Source organism: Procambarus clarkii, chromosome 72, assembly GCF_040958095.1.
Source record: "Procambarus clarkii isolate CNS0578487 chromosome 72, FALCON_Pclarkii_2.0, whole genome shotgun sequence".
NCBI classification, from domain to species: domain Eukaryota; kingdom Metazoa; phylum Arthropoda; class Malacostraca; order Decapoda; family Cambaridae; genus Procambarus; species Procambarus clarkii.
Genome location: NC_091221.1, coordinates 30,195,364 through 30,213,739, shown reverse-complemented (window position 1 = coordinate 30,213,739; position 18,376 = coordinate 30,195,364). Strand labels below are relative to the sequence as shown.

Genomic DNA, 18,376 nt, shown 5'->3' with positions numbered 1-18,376 from the left:
TTCCCTGTGAGACACACACACACACACACTGTACACTGTGAGACACACGCACTGTACCCTGTGAGACACACACACACTGTACCCTGTGAGACACACACACACACACACTGTACCCTGTGAGACACACACACACACACACACACTGTACCCTGTGAGACACACACACACACATACTGTACCCTGTGAGACACACACACACACACACTGTACCCAGTGAGACACACACACACACACACTGTACCCAGTGAGACACACACACACACACACTGTACCCTGTGAGACACACACACACACACATACTGTACCCTGTGAGACACACACACACACACACTGTACCCTGTGAGACACACACACACACACTGTACCCTGTGAGACCAACCTGTCCTCTTAAAAAGAACGTCAACATTTGCCGTTTGACTCTACGGCTGTTTTTGGACGTTATTTTGTGTAAAACTACGTCTATTTTCGCTTCCATGGACTATCTCTTGTTATACAATGAAATACCACACTCTTATTATTCTATAACTCACTGACTATGCTCTGATATTTGTTCTTCAAGTAAAAATATATATATTTTTGCCTTAATTAGGCCATAATCCAGAAAATTCCAGCCTATCGATCTTTATATTTAGGAAAACATCTAATAAATTTGGAAATGAATTTTTCGTTCGCCGACAGTTGCCTGTTACTATTTAACCCTCTATGCTTTAATGTCGCTGGTCATTGTGACTTTCCCAGGATTTATATAGGTTTTGTAGTAGCATTTAGTCAGACTACAGTAATTTAACTAATGGGAAACCTCTATAGTTGTCGTAAATTAATAATAATCATTTATCAAATAATAAATTAGCAAACATAAGCAACATTTTATGTTACGACTTTTCGGGTAGGCCGTTCTGTTTGTTTACAACCCCAATGGTTCAAAATACACAATACTTTTAATATATAAGTGACTAAGTATGCTCTAATATATGGTCCTCAATGAAAATTATCGTTTATTTTTGTTAATTTGTCCATAATGAATAAGATTCCTTACTGTTGATCTTTATATTAAGAAAAACATCTAAACAAATTGGTATTGTGTTTTCGTTCAGATAAAGTTTCCAGATACTATTTCCTAGTTATCAATTAATGTAGGTGGTTATTTTAATTCGCGGCTACCAGGGGCTTTCTCCCATTATACAATATAAATGTACTCACTAACTATTCTCTGGTATCTGTTCTTCAAGTAAAATTACCTATTTTTTTGTTTAATTAGTCCATAATTCACAAAATTCCTTCAGGTCGATCTTTATATTTAGAAAAACATCTAATCAATTTGGAATTTAATTTTTCGTTCACCTACAGTTACCTGCTATTATTTCATTTTTATATTTTATGTCGCTGGTCATTACAATTTTCCAAGAATTTAAACAGCTAAACAGCAAGTAGCATCTTGTTAGAGTACAGGAATTTACCTATGGAGAACCTCGATAGCTGCCGAAAATTATTAATGATTATATATGTAATTTAAAATAATGAATTATATACCATTTCTTATGTTACGTCTTTGGCGGGTAGGCCGTTCTGCGGGTTTACAACCGAATTGTTTAAAAATCACACTATTTTAAATGTATGAGTCACTAGTATGCTCTGATATATGTTCTGCAATGAAAATAAAGATTGTTTTGTTGTTAATTACTCCATAAATGTGTAATGTGTTAATTCATCCTAAAATCTTTTTGCAACGTTTATATGCGATATACGTAGCTGGAAACTACCTAATATTTAAAAATAATAGTTACAACATTCTATTAATATATAATGTTGAAATAAATATCACACAAAGTCTGTATATCTGTTTTTAGATGTCTTATAAATCTTCTTTTAAAATAGTATTAATGATTTTTATGAATCTTGAGTAAAAATTATGTTAATTATTATTAATCTAATTGTTATTATTTTAAGTAAAAGAATTGCAAGTATTCGCATAACCACGGGATCTCTGTTTGTGTATGAATGCACGGATTTGTTTTTGTTATGAGAGGGACGCCTTAGAAAGTATGGTGTAGGCCACCTGTGGCTCGCATCCGATCCCACGATCGTCGTCGCCCCTAAATCAACACAACAGGTATTTAGTATTTACGATTATAATAAGTAATATTTCTTTTATAATAATATTGCAGCAGGTGGTGTAGTGGTAGGACAATCGCCTGGCGTTCCGCGAGCGCTATGTCATGGGTTCGTATCCTGGCCGGGGAAGATTTACTGGGCGCAAATCCTAAACTGTAGCCTCTGTTTAACGCAACAGTAAAATGTGTACTTGGATGAAAAAACGATTCTTCGCGGCGGGGATCGTATTCCAGGGACCTGCCCGAAACGCTACTCGTACTAGTGGCTGTACAAGAATGTAACAACTCTTGTATATATCTCAGGTTAGGGGCTAGGCATTTGCACTCTTAGGTCAGCAAACTAGCTAGAAGGTTAGACTATTAGACTCCACTGGTCAATCGGGGCCCTGCATAATTCAGCTTATCCTAACCTAGCCCAGCTTAAACCATCTTAGCATAGTTCATTCTAGCTGTGCATAGTGCTTGCACAGCCTTGCTTATCCTAGTTTACCTCTTCCTAGCCTACCGTAGCCAAGCCTATCCCAGTATACCCTTACCTAGTCTTGCCTAGCCTAACCCTGCCTTGCTTTTAAACATGACCAGTCCTTCCTACCCTAGCCAAGCCCTGACCAGCTTAGCCAAGCCAAGCCCTGCCTAGATTTAGCATAGCCTTGCCTTTTTATTAATATATAGAAGGTACCACCTCTGGTTGAGTTTGTAGGAACCCTCCACTTATAGGGTTGAGGGTTCCATATATATATATATATATATATATATATATATATATATATATATATATATATATATATATATATATATGTCGTACCTAGTAGCCAGAACGCACTTCTCGGCCTACTATGCAAGGCCTGATTTGCCTAATAAGCCAAGTTTTCCTGAATTATTATATTTTCTCAATTTTTTTTCTTATGAGATGATAAAGCTACCCATTTCATTATGTATGAGGTCAATATTTTTTTATTGGAGTTAAAATTAACGTACATATATGACCAAACCTAACCAACCCTACCTAACCTAACCTATCTTTTTAGGTTAGGTTAGGTTAGGTAGCTGAAAAAAGTTAGGTTACGTTTGGTTAGGTAGGTTAGTGTGAGGAGGTGGTTCACCAGCTCACTTACAATAGTGCTCTTATGCCTGTGGGAGCCAGTACACTTGTTAAGTGCACTTGTTAAGTGGGCGGACTTAAGTTTTGTACCAGCAACCGAAACATCTAGTGTTTGGGCTCATGTGAGAGCCCCAGTCATCAGCAGTCCATAAATGTTACCCTGGCCGGGGTGGCATGTCTGTGGACAGTGCTAGAGCTGATAGCATCATCTCATTGTATGGCATGGAGCCAGACAACTTTGCGCGCGAACGCCTAGGCCGCAGGCGTGGGGTGAAACATGTGGGGTCCCACGCTCGCCGGCCACTTGAGTGGTTGTCATGGAGACAGCCGCCATCTTAGTAAACATCTTGAGCCGCCATGTTGGTCGGCCATCTTGGAGCTGCCCTAGGGGCTATGCTACACCGTCGCTGATTGGATGAGAGGGGTAGGCCGCTGTATGCCTTCCTCTCATTGGTTATTTCGAGAAGGACGCGGGAATAGCCGTTGTGTAGCATCATTCTGAACTCAGCCGCCACCTTGTCAAGACGTTCCTGTACTCAATTCGGCCAAATTGATGTATAGGGCGTCGTGGTGGCTGGACTACAACTGCTGATGCTTCCTGCTTCACCTACGACATCGGTCGTCACAGAATCCGGCCGAAGTCGTCGCTTGGAGGGGTTTAAGACATTATTGTATGCAGGGGGTAGAGGTACAGTGATCTGGGATCGTGGGGGAATGTGCATACGAGCAGCAACAGACTCGTAGATCCCATACCATTGATGATTAGACTTGCTAGTGCTCTGTAGCAGTCGATGGGAACGGGGAAATTCGTGTCAGTGTTAAGGCAATTTCCCGTGTTTGTACTACGGTCAGGAACTACCGCCGCCTACGCCACCCGAAGCGAGCCAGCCACCTATAGCGGGGTGCCTGATGTATGGGAATGGTGTGTAAAGCCGGCAGTGTGAATGAGTAAGTACCTATGTGTGTATTTCGGTGATTAGTAGTCTCTAAAGCTTGAATTCGAGGTCAAGTGTTCCGTCACATTGTCACGCAGCACCTGTTCAGGTGGAGTGAATTGTGGGCGAGGAGATTAATCACCTGTGTTGTCATCTTGTCAGTCCAGAGGACTTCTGGTGTACACAGACGTACAGTGTGTGTGTGTGTGTGTGTGGGTACACACGGGAACACAGAATATACATAGATTAGCTAAGGACGGAGAGGATGTCCATGTAATAAATTCTTTTATTTCATTGTGGTAATCATTTTTGATCGTCCGTGGGACGGAGTGATATCATTTCCATGTGTGGTCTTGCAGGTGTGGAATTCCAACACTGAGCGCTCAGGTATGTGTAACGCCAGTGATTCCTGGCAATGATTATTGTGGAGTGTGCCACAGTGTGGCTTAAATTTCTTGTAGCGTTCCCAGGGCCGTGACAAGTGTGATTTATATAAATATATATATTGTGGTTGCAGTATTAATTAACGTAATTTTGGTGAGGTTTGGTGAGTGACGAGGCCGTCTAGAGAGACCGCCCCCGCTCTGTCGAGTAACGTAACTCTCGAGTGTTTATCGGCATGCGTGACCGATAAATCACTCACCCATGTGATTTAAGGAGTGTGAGATTCTCCTTAGTGTTCCCAATAACGTTTGATAGCTGTAGGCTACATGTGTCAGCAATAATTATAATTATATATATATATAATCGTAGTGTCACGGTGCCCAGTGTTAATGTGTTATTTACTGTGTGGTGATTGTAATATAGTGACCTATGTTCTAGGGGTCATTTGCAGCAGTAAGTAAGTGTGTGCAGTATCCTAATATTTGGAAATTAGAGTACTTGCCGTGGGTGTTATTGCAAAGGGGGTTGTTATTTGATGGTGATTGTTGCTAGTGTTGAGCAATCACCGTATGTGATTGCAGTTCAGTAAAACCATTGTGGGGCAGTGTTCTAGAGGGTTCATGTCCTGTAGGTTATTTTACTAGATTCTGCAGTATTGTCATTGCAACCGGATTGTAACGTAAATCACTGTGATTTGTTAGTGTGATTTGTCATTGTCGTGGGTGAACTCGGCTGTAGACGAGTACTTGGGTACAAATATATTCTCCTGGTTATCTGGTAGGACATCGAAGTCCAGTATTCAGTGAGGTGATTGCGAGGCAATTAATATAACGTAACCAAGGGAACGCCCATTGCTTTAAGAGAATTTGTTCTTTGACAATTTGAGTAACGTAGGATACGTTTGGGTTAATTTACTTTCCTGTAAGCAGCTACGGTAGTCTCGAGGAGCCTAGCCATCAGCCAGATAAGAATTAGAGTATTGTCTGTCGTAATTAACGGTCAGTAGGCCGGGTAATTTACGTGTTTCAGGAAGTCAAAGTAATTAATCTCGATCCTTGTTTGATCGACTCACACGAAGGCTACATTGTTCCATTAACGTAACGTCGTTATCTGCCCGGAAGTACCGGCATTTGATTGACTCGTGAGAGGAGTAACGTCATTTTAGAATAACGTAAACGTGGGGCTAATTACTGTTATTAGTCGCCTGAATTGGTCTGAGTATGGAAGGCTCAGACGGAATTCGTACCTTAATGTAAATTGCTGAGCCAGTGTGAAAGGTTGCGTATTTTAATTGTTTAATTATTGATCTTGAGGATAGTAATTAATTACTCTAAAGGTAATCACGAGTGATTACCGTTCTCTTAGCACTTTGGACATTGTAAATCAGAGTTTACCATCGCTGAGTGATTAGTAACCGATTAACGTAAATTAACGTAACTAGTAAAGAGATTAATCAGCTGTCTGGAAGTACAGGGATTAATGGGATTTTCTCACTGAATGCTCGACGGGTAGAGTGTTGTTTGATTTCCGCGTTACTAGTGACAGTTGTAAGAGTTGTTAATTTAACGTAAATGTTACCTTGTTATTAACGTAAATGTTATTGTGTTATTAACGTAAATCAATTGTTATTGATTGTTGATCGTCCGTGGGACGGAGTGTTAACGTAAGGATTAATTTGTGGAAGGGTGCTGGAGTTGCCAGTGAACCCATTAGTTATTGTTGTCATTGAAAGACTACTGATTTGATTGCATTGCAACCGCTGTTGCAGGTGTAGACTGCACTGAGGCGTAGAACAGTTAGGAGGTTACTGGAGACGTGTTTCAGAACCTACTGTGTCATTTGTTGTAATTGTGATTATAGATCTGTTAGTTCTTGTTTCATGTTGATTCCTCTGTGGTCACGCTTATGTTCGAGTTAGTTCATTATGCAGTCCGAGGGGCTGGTGTCTAGCTGTCATTGATAGTGTCACAGGAAGGATTTCGAGTAACGTCATTGACATTTCTTTTGTTTTGTTGTAGTAGTTAGTGCTTTATTGAATAAACTAAGTTGTTATGGTTAACACTGTCTTTTCGTTACACCCCCACACATTATTATTGTTATGCAAATGTTCTTCACACTCGACTAACATTGAGACTAATTTTCTGAGCTTTGGATCAAATATACGGCACCACACAACAATAAATTATTGTTGTGAGAGCCCGTGACCTACTCGTTAGATTCGCTTCGGCGATTGGCGAAGGTCGGCGGCCTAAGTGGGGGGGATTTCAATTTTCATTGGGGTCTCGGCGTTTGCTCGCGCCTAGTCAATTGTTCATACATGGTCCCAAAGTGAGGAATGAGCTGGTTACTACACTGGTGTGTTAGCTAAGCAAGTCCTTCCTCAGGCGACCTAGTTGAATATCACGACAGGAATAAAGGTTAAAGAATAAAGAAAGTTCTTAGAAATTTTCCGAGCTAAAATTCCTTATACCAATTTCAATTTATTCCACAAATTCTCAAAAACTCTCACAGTTAGGTAGTCGAAAAACAATTAATTCATGAAAACTTGGCTTATTAGGCAAATCGGGCCTTGCATAGTAGGCAGAGAAGTGCGTTCTGGCTATTAGGTACGACATATATATATTAATATAAATAATGTGTGTGTAAACATGCCACGTGTGTGTAAATCACAAAAATTAACACTTGATGAAAAATGTGACAGTGTCAGACCACAGAGGAAGAATTGAAACAGGAATTTCCTTAAGTACTTTCATATATTAAAACATCTTCAGAAGGAATAATTTTTTATATAAATTAAATTAAAAAAAAATCATTCCTCCATCGTCTGACACTCATATATATATATATATATATATATATATATATATAAATATATATATATATATATATATATATATATATATATATATATATATAATATATATATATATATATATTATATATATATATATATATATATATATATATATATATATATATATATATATATATAATGTGTGTGTGTGTACTCACCTAGTTGTGCTTGCGGTGGTTGAGCTCTGGCTCTTTGTCCCGTATGTATGTATTCATATATATATATATATATATATATATATATATATATATATATATATATATATATATATATATATATATATATATATGTCGTACCTAGTAGCCAGAACGCACTTCGCAGCCTGCTATGCAAGGCCCGATTTGCCTAATAAGCCAAGTTCTTCCGAATTAATATATTTTCTGTAATTTTTTTCTTATGAAATGATAAAGCTACCCATTTCATTATGTATGAGGTCAATTTTTTTTATTGGAGTTAAAATTAACGTAGATATATGACCAAATTTAACCAACCCTACCTAACCTAACCTATCTTTATAGGCTAGGTTAGGTTAGGTAGCCGAAAAAGTTGTTAGGTTAGGTTAGGTAGGTTAGGTAGTCGAAAAACAATTAATTCATGAAAACTTGCCTTATTAGGCAAATCGGGCCTTGCATAGTAGGCTGAAAAGTGCGTTCTGGCTACTAGGTACGACATATATATATATATATATATATATATATATATATATATATATATATATATATATATATATATATATATATATATATGCGCGAACAAGCCTGAATGGTCCCCAGGACAATATGCAACTGAAAACTCACACCCCAGAAGTGACTCGAACCCATACTGCCAGGAGCAACGCAACTGGTATGTACAGGGACGCCTTAATCCGCTTGACCATCACGACCAGACATAAGGAAGTGATAGCCGAGGCTATTTGACCCACTTCCCCGCTGGCACTCGGATGGTAATCTTGGGCATAGCATTTTATCAAATCACCTCATTTTTGGGGCAACACGTGAGGAACACAAATGCGAACAAGCCTGAATGGTCCCCAGGACAATATGCAACTGAAAACTCACACCCCAGAAGTGACTCGAACCCAATACTGCCAGGAGCAACGCAACTGGTATGTACAGGGACGCCTTAATCCGCTTGACCATCACGACCAGACATAAGGAAGTGATAGCCGAGGCTATTTGACCCACTTCCCCGCTGGCACTCTGATGGTAATCTTAGGCATAGCATATGGGTTCGAGTCACTTCTGGGGTGTGAGTTTTCAGTTATATATATATATATATATATATATATATATATATATATATATATATATATATATATATATATATATATATATATAATATTAATATTATATATCTTGCCTGAAATGCTGCGTGTACTAGTGGCTTTACAAGATTTTGTGGTTATTCTCTATATCTGGTTCACCTAACAGTAAATAAGTACCTGGGAGTTAGACAGCTGCTATGGGCTGCTTCCTAGGGATGTGTGTGTGTGTTTGTATTCATGTTGAATTTTACAAAGTAGGAAGAAATGTTTGTAAAAAAAAAAATCAAATATTTTTGAAAGTATAAGTAGATTTGATATTTTTCTCTAATTGTTTATTTCTGCTGTCTCGCCTCCTTTATAAAATGGCATCATTCTTGCTTTTTTTAAGGATATCAGGAAAAGTAAGGCACTCCAGAGATTTGTTGACTCCTTCCTAGTGTTGCCTAGCCCAGCCCAGCCTAGACAAGGCAGGCTGGGCATCCTAGCCTCACGCAGCTTAGCCCCCACCTACATGTAGCATCCCAGTCCATCCTAAGTGATCATTACCTTACTGGCTGTGTTTTAACTTCAGCCCTGAATGTAATGTGGTGGAACATAAGCAGATACATATCAGGTCTTAGAGAATCTGTACTTCATACATTTCTTAATAATGTCTCACAAATATTTAAATAATTAAAAAAAAATTGTATAATAACTTCAAATTATTCTTGCAATTTATTTTTGCATTTTTTTTTATACAAAATTTACATTTTAAAAGATTATATATATATATATATATATATATAGGATTATAAATATATATATATATATTTATTATATATATATAATATTATATATATAAAATTAACTACTTCATTGCTCAAAGCACCTTTAGACATTCTGAGAGTTGTGCTATTTTATCAATTAATTAATTAGGCTATATTTTAATGTTTTGTAATGTTTTCATTACTTTTTTTGTTTTGAAATATAAATTGTTGAGTTTTGAAACATTTTGACATTAACTATACCTGAATATTTATAAACAAAAAAATACCAGAACTATGTCCTTGACAATTGCACTAAGAAGTCTTTGCCAAAATCAGGTGCTCAGTGCAGTAGTTAAAAACTTAAAAGTTGTACCACCTCTGGTGCAAGATTAGGGACCCATAGCCTCAGAGAAGAAAATAGAGAGTACTCAGAGAAGGCCTTGAATAATAGGCAGGCTGTTTGTGTGTGTTTCGACGGTAAGCTTGCTGACACCAAATGTAGTTACCTAAGTGTAGTTACAGGATTAGAGCTACGCTCGTGGTGTCCCGTCTACCCAGCACTCTTTGTCACATAATGCTTTGAAACTACTGACGGTCTTGGCCGCCACCACCTTCTCACTTAACTTGTTCCAACCGTGTACCACTCTGTATGCGAAAGGAAATTTTTTTATATTTCTTTGGCATCTTTGTTTAGTTAGTTTAAATCTATGACCTTTTGTTCTTGAAGTTCCAGGTCTCGGGAAATCTTCCCTATCGATTTTATCAATTCCTGTTACTATTTTGTACATAGTGATTTTATCACCTCTTTTTGTTGTCTTCTAGTTTTGGCATATTTAATGCCTCTGACCTCTCCACATAGCTCTTACCCTTTAGTTCTGGGAGCCACTTAGTAGCATGTCTTTGCACCTTTTCCAGTTTGTTGATGTGCTTCTTAAGATATGGGCACCAAACAACCGCTGCATATTCTAGCCTTGGCCGAACAAAACTCGTGAACAATTTCTTTAGTATTTCGCCATCCATGTATTTAAACAAAATTCTGAAGTTAGAAAGCGTGGCATAGGCTCCTCACACAACGTTCTTTATGTGGGCCTCAAGTGATAGTTTTCTATCTAGAATCAACCCTAGACCTCTTTCTTTTATCAGAATTATATAAAGATTTCTCACATAATTTGTAGGTTGTGTGGGATCTATGTTCTATTCCACATTCCATAACATGGCATTTATTCACATTAAATTTCATTTGCCAAGTGGTGCTCCATATACTTATTTTGTCCAGGTCTTCTTGAAGGGCATGACAATCATCTAAATTTCTTATCCATCCCATTATCTTAGCATCATCAGCAAACATGTTTATATAATTCTGTATTCCTACTGGTAGATCATTTATGTAGACAATGAACATTTCTGGTGCATGTACTGTGGTACTCCACTTATGACACTTCTCCAGTCCGATTGCCTCTGATTACTGCCCTCATTTTTCTATCAGTCAGAAAATTTTTCATCCATGTTAGAAGCTTACCTGTCACCTACCCAAAATTTTCTAGTTTCCAGAACAACCTCTTATGTGGAACTCTGTCGAAAGCCTTTTTTATGTCTAGATAGATGCAGTCAACCCAACTACCTTTTTCCTTTAAAATCTCTGTGGCTCAATCATAGAAACTGAGTGAATTCGATACACAGGATCTTCCAGATCGAAAACAATACTGTCTGTGTGATATTATATAATTTCTCTCCAGGTGTTCTACCCATTTAGTTTTTATTATTTTTTTTTTGTTTTCAATCCTTTCACTGTTACACTTGTCAATGATTCAGGTCTATAACTGAGAGAGGTGGGGTCTTCCCTGTTGCCACTTTTGTAGATTGGAACTATGTTAGCCTTTTTTCACATGTTTGCTATGACTCCTGTACACAGGGATGCCTGAAAGATCAGGTGAAGTGAAAGGCTGAGCTCAGATGCACATTCTCTCAGAACCCATGGTGAAACTCCATCTGGACCAACTGCTTTGTTCTTACTTAGCTACTTTAGCATATTTTCCACTTCATCTCTAGACACCTCTATACGCTCTATGATGTTCTCAGAAATTCTTATTGTGTCTGGTTCTCTTAAGATTTCATTTTGTATAAACACACTTTGGAACTTTTGGTTTAATGTTTCACACATTGCATTATCATTTTCTGTGAATCTGTTTCCTATTTTCAACCTCTGGATATTATCCTTTACCTGCAATTTGTTGTTTATGAATTTGTAGAATAGGCCCAGTTCTGTTTTACATTTATCCATTATCCCTTTTTAAAAATTTCTTTCTGCCTCTTCCCTTACTGCTGTATAGTTGTTTCTCGCATCTTTGTATCGCTGGTATGATTGGGGGTTTGGCTTCTTTCTATTTTGATACCTGCTTGATGGGGTTCTGCTCTTCTACTCCCCAAGCCCGGCCCGAGGCCAGGCTCGACTTGTGAGAGTTTGGTCCACCAGGCTGTTGCTTGGAGCGGCCCGCAGGGCCACATACCCACAACATCCCGGCTGATCCGGAACTTCTCTTAGAAAACAGTCCAGTTTTCTTCTGAAGATGTCCACGGTTGTTCCGGCAGGAACAACCGTGCAACCGTGCTCTGAAGGGGAAAGTGAATACTGAGCAGTACTCGAGACGGGACAACATAAGTGACTTGAAGAGTACAACCATTGTGATGGGATCCCTGGATTTGAAAGTTCTCATAATCCATCCGATCATTTTTCTGGCTGACGCAATATTTGCTTGGTTATGCTCCCTAAACATTAGATCGTCGGACATCATTATTCCCAAATCCTTGACATGCTGTTTTTCTACTATGGGAAGATTCGATTGTGTTTTGTACCCTGTATTATGTTTCAGATCCTCATTTTTGCCATACCTGAAATTTATCACTGTTAAACATCATGTTATTTTCTGCTGCCCAATCGAAAACTTTGTTGACATCTGCTTGTAGTTTTTCAATGTCTTTCATTCCATTTTTGTGTCTTTGGTCTGTGGCCCTCTCTCAATTTCTGTTGAACCAATCCTGTTTTCTGGCCCTGCATCTCTGTTTTGGTATGAATGTTTGTGTGCCTTCATTGTATATTTTGCAAAATTTGGCATACATTTAATTTACTTCCCTGTCTAGCAACAAGTCTGCCTTATTACTTATTAAAAAAAATTGAAGTTCCCCATAGTGACCTCTCTCTCTTGAAATCAAGTTTATCAACTGTTTCAATGTCCCCATTTTCTGTGTGTGTGTGTTTGGAGGCTAAGCTTGCTGATACCATGTGTGTGTGTGTTTGGAAGCTAAGCTTGCTGATACCATGTGTGTGTGTGTGTGTTTGGAGGCTAAGCTTGCTGATACCATGTGTGTGTGTGTGTTTGGAGGCTAAGTTTGCTGATAATATGTGTGTGTGTGTGTGTTTGGAGGCTAAGCTTGCTGATACCATGTGTGTGTGTGTGTTTGGAGGCTAAGCTTGCTGATACCATTTGTGTGTGTGTGTGTTTGGAGGCTAAGCTTGCTGATACCATGTGTGTGTGTGTGTGTTTGGAGGCTAAGCTTGCTGATACCATGTGTGTGTGTGTGTGTGTGTGTTTGGAGGCTAAGCTTGCTGATACCATGTGTGTGTGTGTTTAGAGGCTAAGCTTGCTGATACCATGTGTGTGTGTGTATTTGGAGGCTAAGCTTGCTGATACCATTTGTGTGTGTGTGTTTAGAGGCTAAGCTTGCTGATAGCATGTGTGTATTTGGAGGCTAAGCTTGCTGATACCATGTGTGTGTGTGTTTGGAGGCTAAGCTTGCTGATACCATGTGTGTGTGTGTTTGGAGGCTAAGCTTGCTGATACCATGTGTGTGTGTGTTTGGAGGCTAAGCTTGCTGATACCATGTGTGTGTGTGTGTTTGGAGGCTAAGTTTGCTAACACCGTGTGTGTACTCACCTGTTTAAATAATAATAGGGGTGTGTACCACCTCTGGTGCAATTGTAGGGACCCACAGCCTTGAAGAAAATAAAGAGTATTCAGAGAAGACCTTGTGGATTCTCACTGAACACTAATCTTTTCTTCTCCTATCACCCCTCTTATTTTGTTTTATGCTGTATTCTATTATATATCATATAAATACATAGCCAAATGACAATATTTATTATGTCTATACAAAAAGAAGACATCCACTTTATTTTTTTTCTCTCCTTTGTTTCTATGTGGATTTTGTTGTGACTAATGATTCTCCTCCTTCCCATCAACAGGTCTTCCTCACTGGGCTTGCTCGGCTTTTGTGTTACTGTGAGGATGCCATCATCGTTTACCCTTCAAGACTGACTCATGCTGGCATTGCATTTGTGGACTTCCCTTCACAGTAAACAGTCCTTCTCCATATGGTGATTGTCCAGGGCAAGCAGGGTGTGACTGCCATCTTGGAGAAGCAGGGTCTTTTAATATGAAGAATCTTCCGTCTTCTCTACTTACGCCAGCTTGTGCCGGCCTTGCATTCTTGTTACTTCATGGCCCTTGGGCCTTTTTTATTTATTTTACATAATAAATTTTTTGATTAATACCCGTGTTTCACAAGAGATCCTTAACATTTTAAGCACCAATTGTATTGACTAATGTACGTCTTGTAACCTTTAAGACATAAATAGACAAGACATAGATAAATGAGTGAATAATACTGAGTGACTAGGTTAGGGCGAGGAACATAGTACAGTGTCTGGCTTTGGAAGAATGCCTACTGTTTTAGAAACCTTATTGCCATGATCATAATCGTATGGGTTAAAAAGCATTTGTTGTCACTCCTACACTGTGGCTTGTTGAGCTTGAAACCTTTGCTCCTTGTTCGTGTTACATCTGACCTTTTGAAGAAATTGTATGAATCAATATCCTCCAAATTGTTCAGTATTTTAAAGGTTTCGCTCTATTACTCTCTCATTTGCATATATCTAAGCATATAGATTAGATATAGATTTAGATTAGATTTTTTAGTCAGGTAAAGGTACATACATTGCAGATGAGTTACAAAGGGAAAGACATTGACTAGAGTTCACTAGCTCTATTGGAAGAGAAACGTCTGCAAGACAAGTGTGGGCAAAAATTAAGGTAGCAGCGGCTCACAACGACCCCCAACGGCTTCATTTTGTATCTTCTCCAACTTGCCCATCCTACCTTTACCACAACAAGAAATGACAGGTGCAGCATAATCAATAAGAAATCTTACAGTACTCAAGTACATCATTCGTAGCACTTGGACTCCCACTCCTTTCCACAGCATGCCAAGGCCTTCAGAGGTTGTAATCTCTTCCGACATTGACTCAACAGTCTGTTCATCTCAGTTTCCAAACTCTCATAGGTATATCCAACATATATGCCTAAATATTTATATATATTAACTCTATATTTTTACCGTTTATTTCCAATATAATGGGCCTCCGACTTCTACATTCAAACTTTAGTTTTGTCTTCATTAACCACTAGTCCCATGTGGTGACACAGGTTTCCGAAATTGTCCAACACTGTTTGAATCTTTGAAATATCTTTGCCCTGAAACAAAATATCATCAGCATATATGATTGGAGTTACCCAATTTGAGTATTTCTCAGATGCTATCTTATTCATTAGTACATAAAACAGGGTGAGACTCAACACTCCTCCCTGAGGTGTGCAGAGTTCTTGACCTTGATACCTTGAACCATACAACCTTGATACCACACCTGAGCCTTCCTTTCCTGAAGGTAATCCCTTATCCAGCGCAATTATCTCCCTTCAACACCAAGACCAGCTAATTCATATAAAATAACCTCTTTGTTGGCTTTATCAAAAGCTCCTTATAAATCAATAAAAATTGTATAATAATCATTACCATTAGCTAGACATTTAATAATACAGTCAGAGGTACTTTTTCCTCTGAGGAACCCGAAAAATTATTAGACAGCTGATCACCTATTATATACAAAAGTTTATTTAAAATGATCCTCTCCATCATTTTACAAAACACGAGGTTAAAAACACAGGTCTGTACTCTCCATTGGCTTTAGGGATAAGGATGATCATAGTTCTTTTTCATTTACTGGGAATTCTGCCCTCTTTATAACTAATATTAAAGAGGTCTAACAGCGGGCTTTTCGTCATAATGGCAAGTTCATTAAGTATTTCACAAGTTACTCCATCCTCCCCAGGGGCGGTAGATTTCCCAACTTTAATCGCCGTTATTAGTTCTTCTCTGGTAATACCTGTGCAAGTGACATCACCACTGTTACCTGCTGTAAGTATAAAATCCTTTCTTAGATCTTTCCAAGAATCAAACGACTCTCTCGTTACAGCGGGTAATTAAATGAACTAAGTTTGGCAGCTTCCGCCCATTTATTTACGAGACCTTTTGCAATTCCTTACTGGTCAGGATGTGCAACAAAATTATGCTTTTCACCCCTTATTTCATTTATGTCTTGCCAGATTTCCTTCAAGTTTGTTACTCCTAACTTTCTCTGCAAACTCCTGCCAATACTTGCTCAAAATTTCCTTTCTCTTCTCCGCACACTTTTATGGGGGGATGCTTTTCTATACCAGATGTTTTCCGGTTCAATGTTGCATTAAATACATCTACCTCCTTAATTAAATCTTAATAAAATGCTTCTGCCGAAACTGGCTTATAAGTATCATACCAAGACTTAATATGACCAACAAGACCCCTTAATTCTCCCTTATTAAACTTTAAGCTTTTCCTCTGAAGGCAGGCATGCTTTTTATCTAGTTTAAGCTGTATTTGTAATGCAAAATCTCTTAGCATTTCATCCACAGTAAGACAATTCTCCTCTATGCCCTCAGCATTTATCAAACAAGCATAATCTAATCTCCCTCCCCTCAGATGAGTAGGAGAGGGCTCGCCCAGCAGTTGAACATCTTCATGTTCAACATGTTCATCTTCATGTTCAGAATGTTACCATCCCTATCCCCAGTTTCCTGGAGTGCTGCTATGTTAATATTCTCTCTAAGAGTATAATAGTGTACATCCACCGCTCTAGTTTTTAATCCATTAACGTTCCAAGATAATATTATCAATCTACTTTCATCCATGAACTCCGTAATATTTTTTCTTTCTCCTCACTTGCACAACTACTACTAACATCGAAGGTAATAGTATTCATATCTATTTTCTTTGTTATTTCTGTATACCTTTTTACTTTAACGAAGGTACCCCCAGGTGTAGGGAGGAATGATCTTTTCCAGGTATATTTTGAAAATCAGCATCGTTTTGCCACGTACCGCTTCGGTGGGTAGGCGGTTCCATGAGTTAATAACTCTGTGGGTGAAAAAGTATCTCCTGTAACTGGTAACTGGCTATTCAGACGAAGGACTTCGGGTAGATGTAGTTTACATGGACCTGAACAACGGTCGTAGTCTGCTGTCTGCTCTGTGTCGAGGCTGTAGCGTCTTGGGTCGATTAGAACTGTACACGCCGAGTGCTACATTCTTGACTGGAGATTGTACTGTGTGCTATTCGATTGATTGATGAAGATTAAGCCACCCAAGAGGTGACACGGGCATGAATACCCCGTAAGTGGTGGCCCTTTTGAGCCATTACCAATATCAAGAGCTGATACTGGAGATCTGTGGAGGTGCGACTGCACCCTGCGTGACGGGAGATGTCTCCCGTGTGGTGTGTGCTATTCTGATTTATTTATAAAGATTAAGCCACCCAAGAGGTGGCACGGGCATGAATAGCCCGTAATGTGCTATTCTCAAGTCGCTTGCTTATGTACGGTGACGACACCTCACAGTAAGATATAGAAGGGTGGAAAACCGTTACCTGTAAATAGGGATAGGATTAATGCTTGTGTAATTAGTTATGCCATTATGATGATGAGATAATGGAGTATAAGGATTACTCGATCACTACATCACCTTCAACTATTACTAGGGGAACTATTCCATGGTCCAGCGATTTTCTGAAAAGGAGTTTCACTGGCAAGCATAGTGAATTAAGAGCATAAGAATAAAGGTAACTGCAGAAGGCCTATTGGCCCATACGAGGCAGCTCCTATCTATAACCACCCAAACCCACTCATATACATGTCCAACCCACGCTTGAAACAATCGAGGGACCCCACCTCCACCACGTTACGCGGTAATTGGTTCCACAAATCAACAACCCTGTTGCCAAACCAGTATTTACCCAAGTCTTTCCTAAATCTAAACTTATCCAATTTACACCCATTGTTTTGTGTTCTGTCATGTGTTGATACTTTTAATACCCTACTAATATCCCCTTTGTTATGTCCATTCATCCACTTGTAAACCTCTATCATATCACCCCTAACTCTTCGCTTTTCCAGTGAATGCAATTTAAGCTTTGTTAATCTTTCTTCATATAAAAGATTTCTATTTTGGGGAATTAACTTAGTCACCCTACTCTAGACACGTTCAAGTGAATTTATATTCATTCTATAATATGGCGACCAAAACTGAACTGCATAATGTAAATGGGGCCTAACCAGAGCAAGATATAGCTGAAGAACCACACCAGGTGTCTTGTTACTAACACTTCGATTAATAAATCCCAGTGTCCTATTTGCCTTATTACGAGCATTCATGCTTTGATCCTTTTGTTTTAAATTCTTACTAATCATAACTCCCAGATCCCTTTCACAATCCGACTTCGCAATCTCAACACCATCTAGCTCATATCTTGTAACTATCATCATTACCTAGTCTCAAAACTTTACATTTATCAGCATTAAACTGCATCTGTCAATCTTTTGACCATTTCAAAACCCTATTTAGATCAACTTGAAGTGATAGTGAGTCTTCTTCCGTGTTAATTTCCCTACCTATTTTTGTATCATCTGCAAATTTGCAAATGTTGCTACTCAACATAAGAACACACGAACAGAAGAACAAAGGCAACTGCAGAAGGCCCACCGGCCCATACGAGGCAGCTCCTACCTACAACCACCCAATTAATTTGCCAGTTCCTTTACGACTTGGGACTTAAATCC

General features: G+C 38.7%; 1 long non-coding RNA gene across 1 annotated transcript; it reads left to right on the top strand.

The window, feature by feature from the left end:
* The first annotated feature begins 2,032 nt into the window (after positions 1–2,032).
* On the top strand, positions 2,033–13,944 carry LOC138356505 (uncharacterized). The gene is made up of 2 exons (XR_011224487.1): positions 2,033–2,110; positions 13,637–13,944. It is a non-coding gene; the product is annotated as an uncharacterized lncRNA (long non-coding RNA).
* Positions 13,945–18,376: the final 4,432 nt, after the last annotated feature.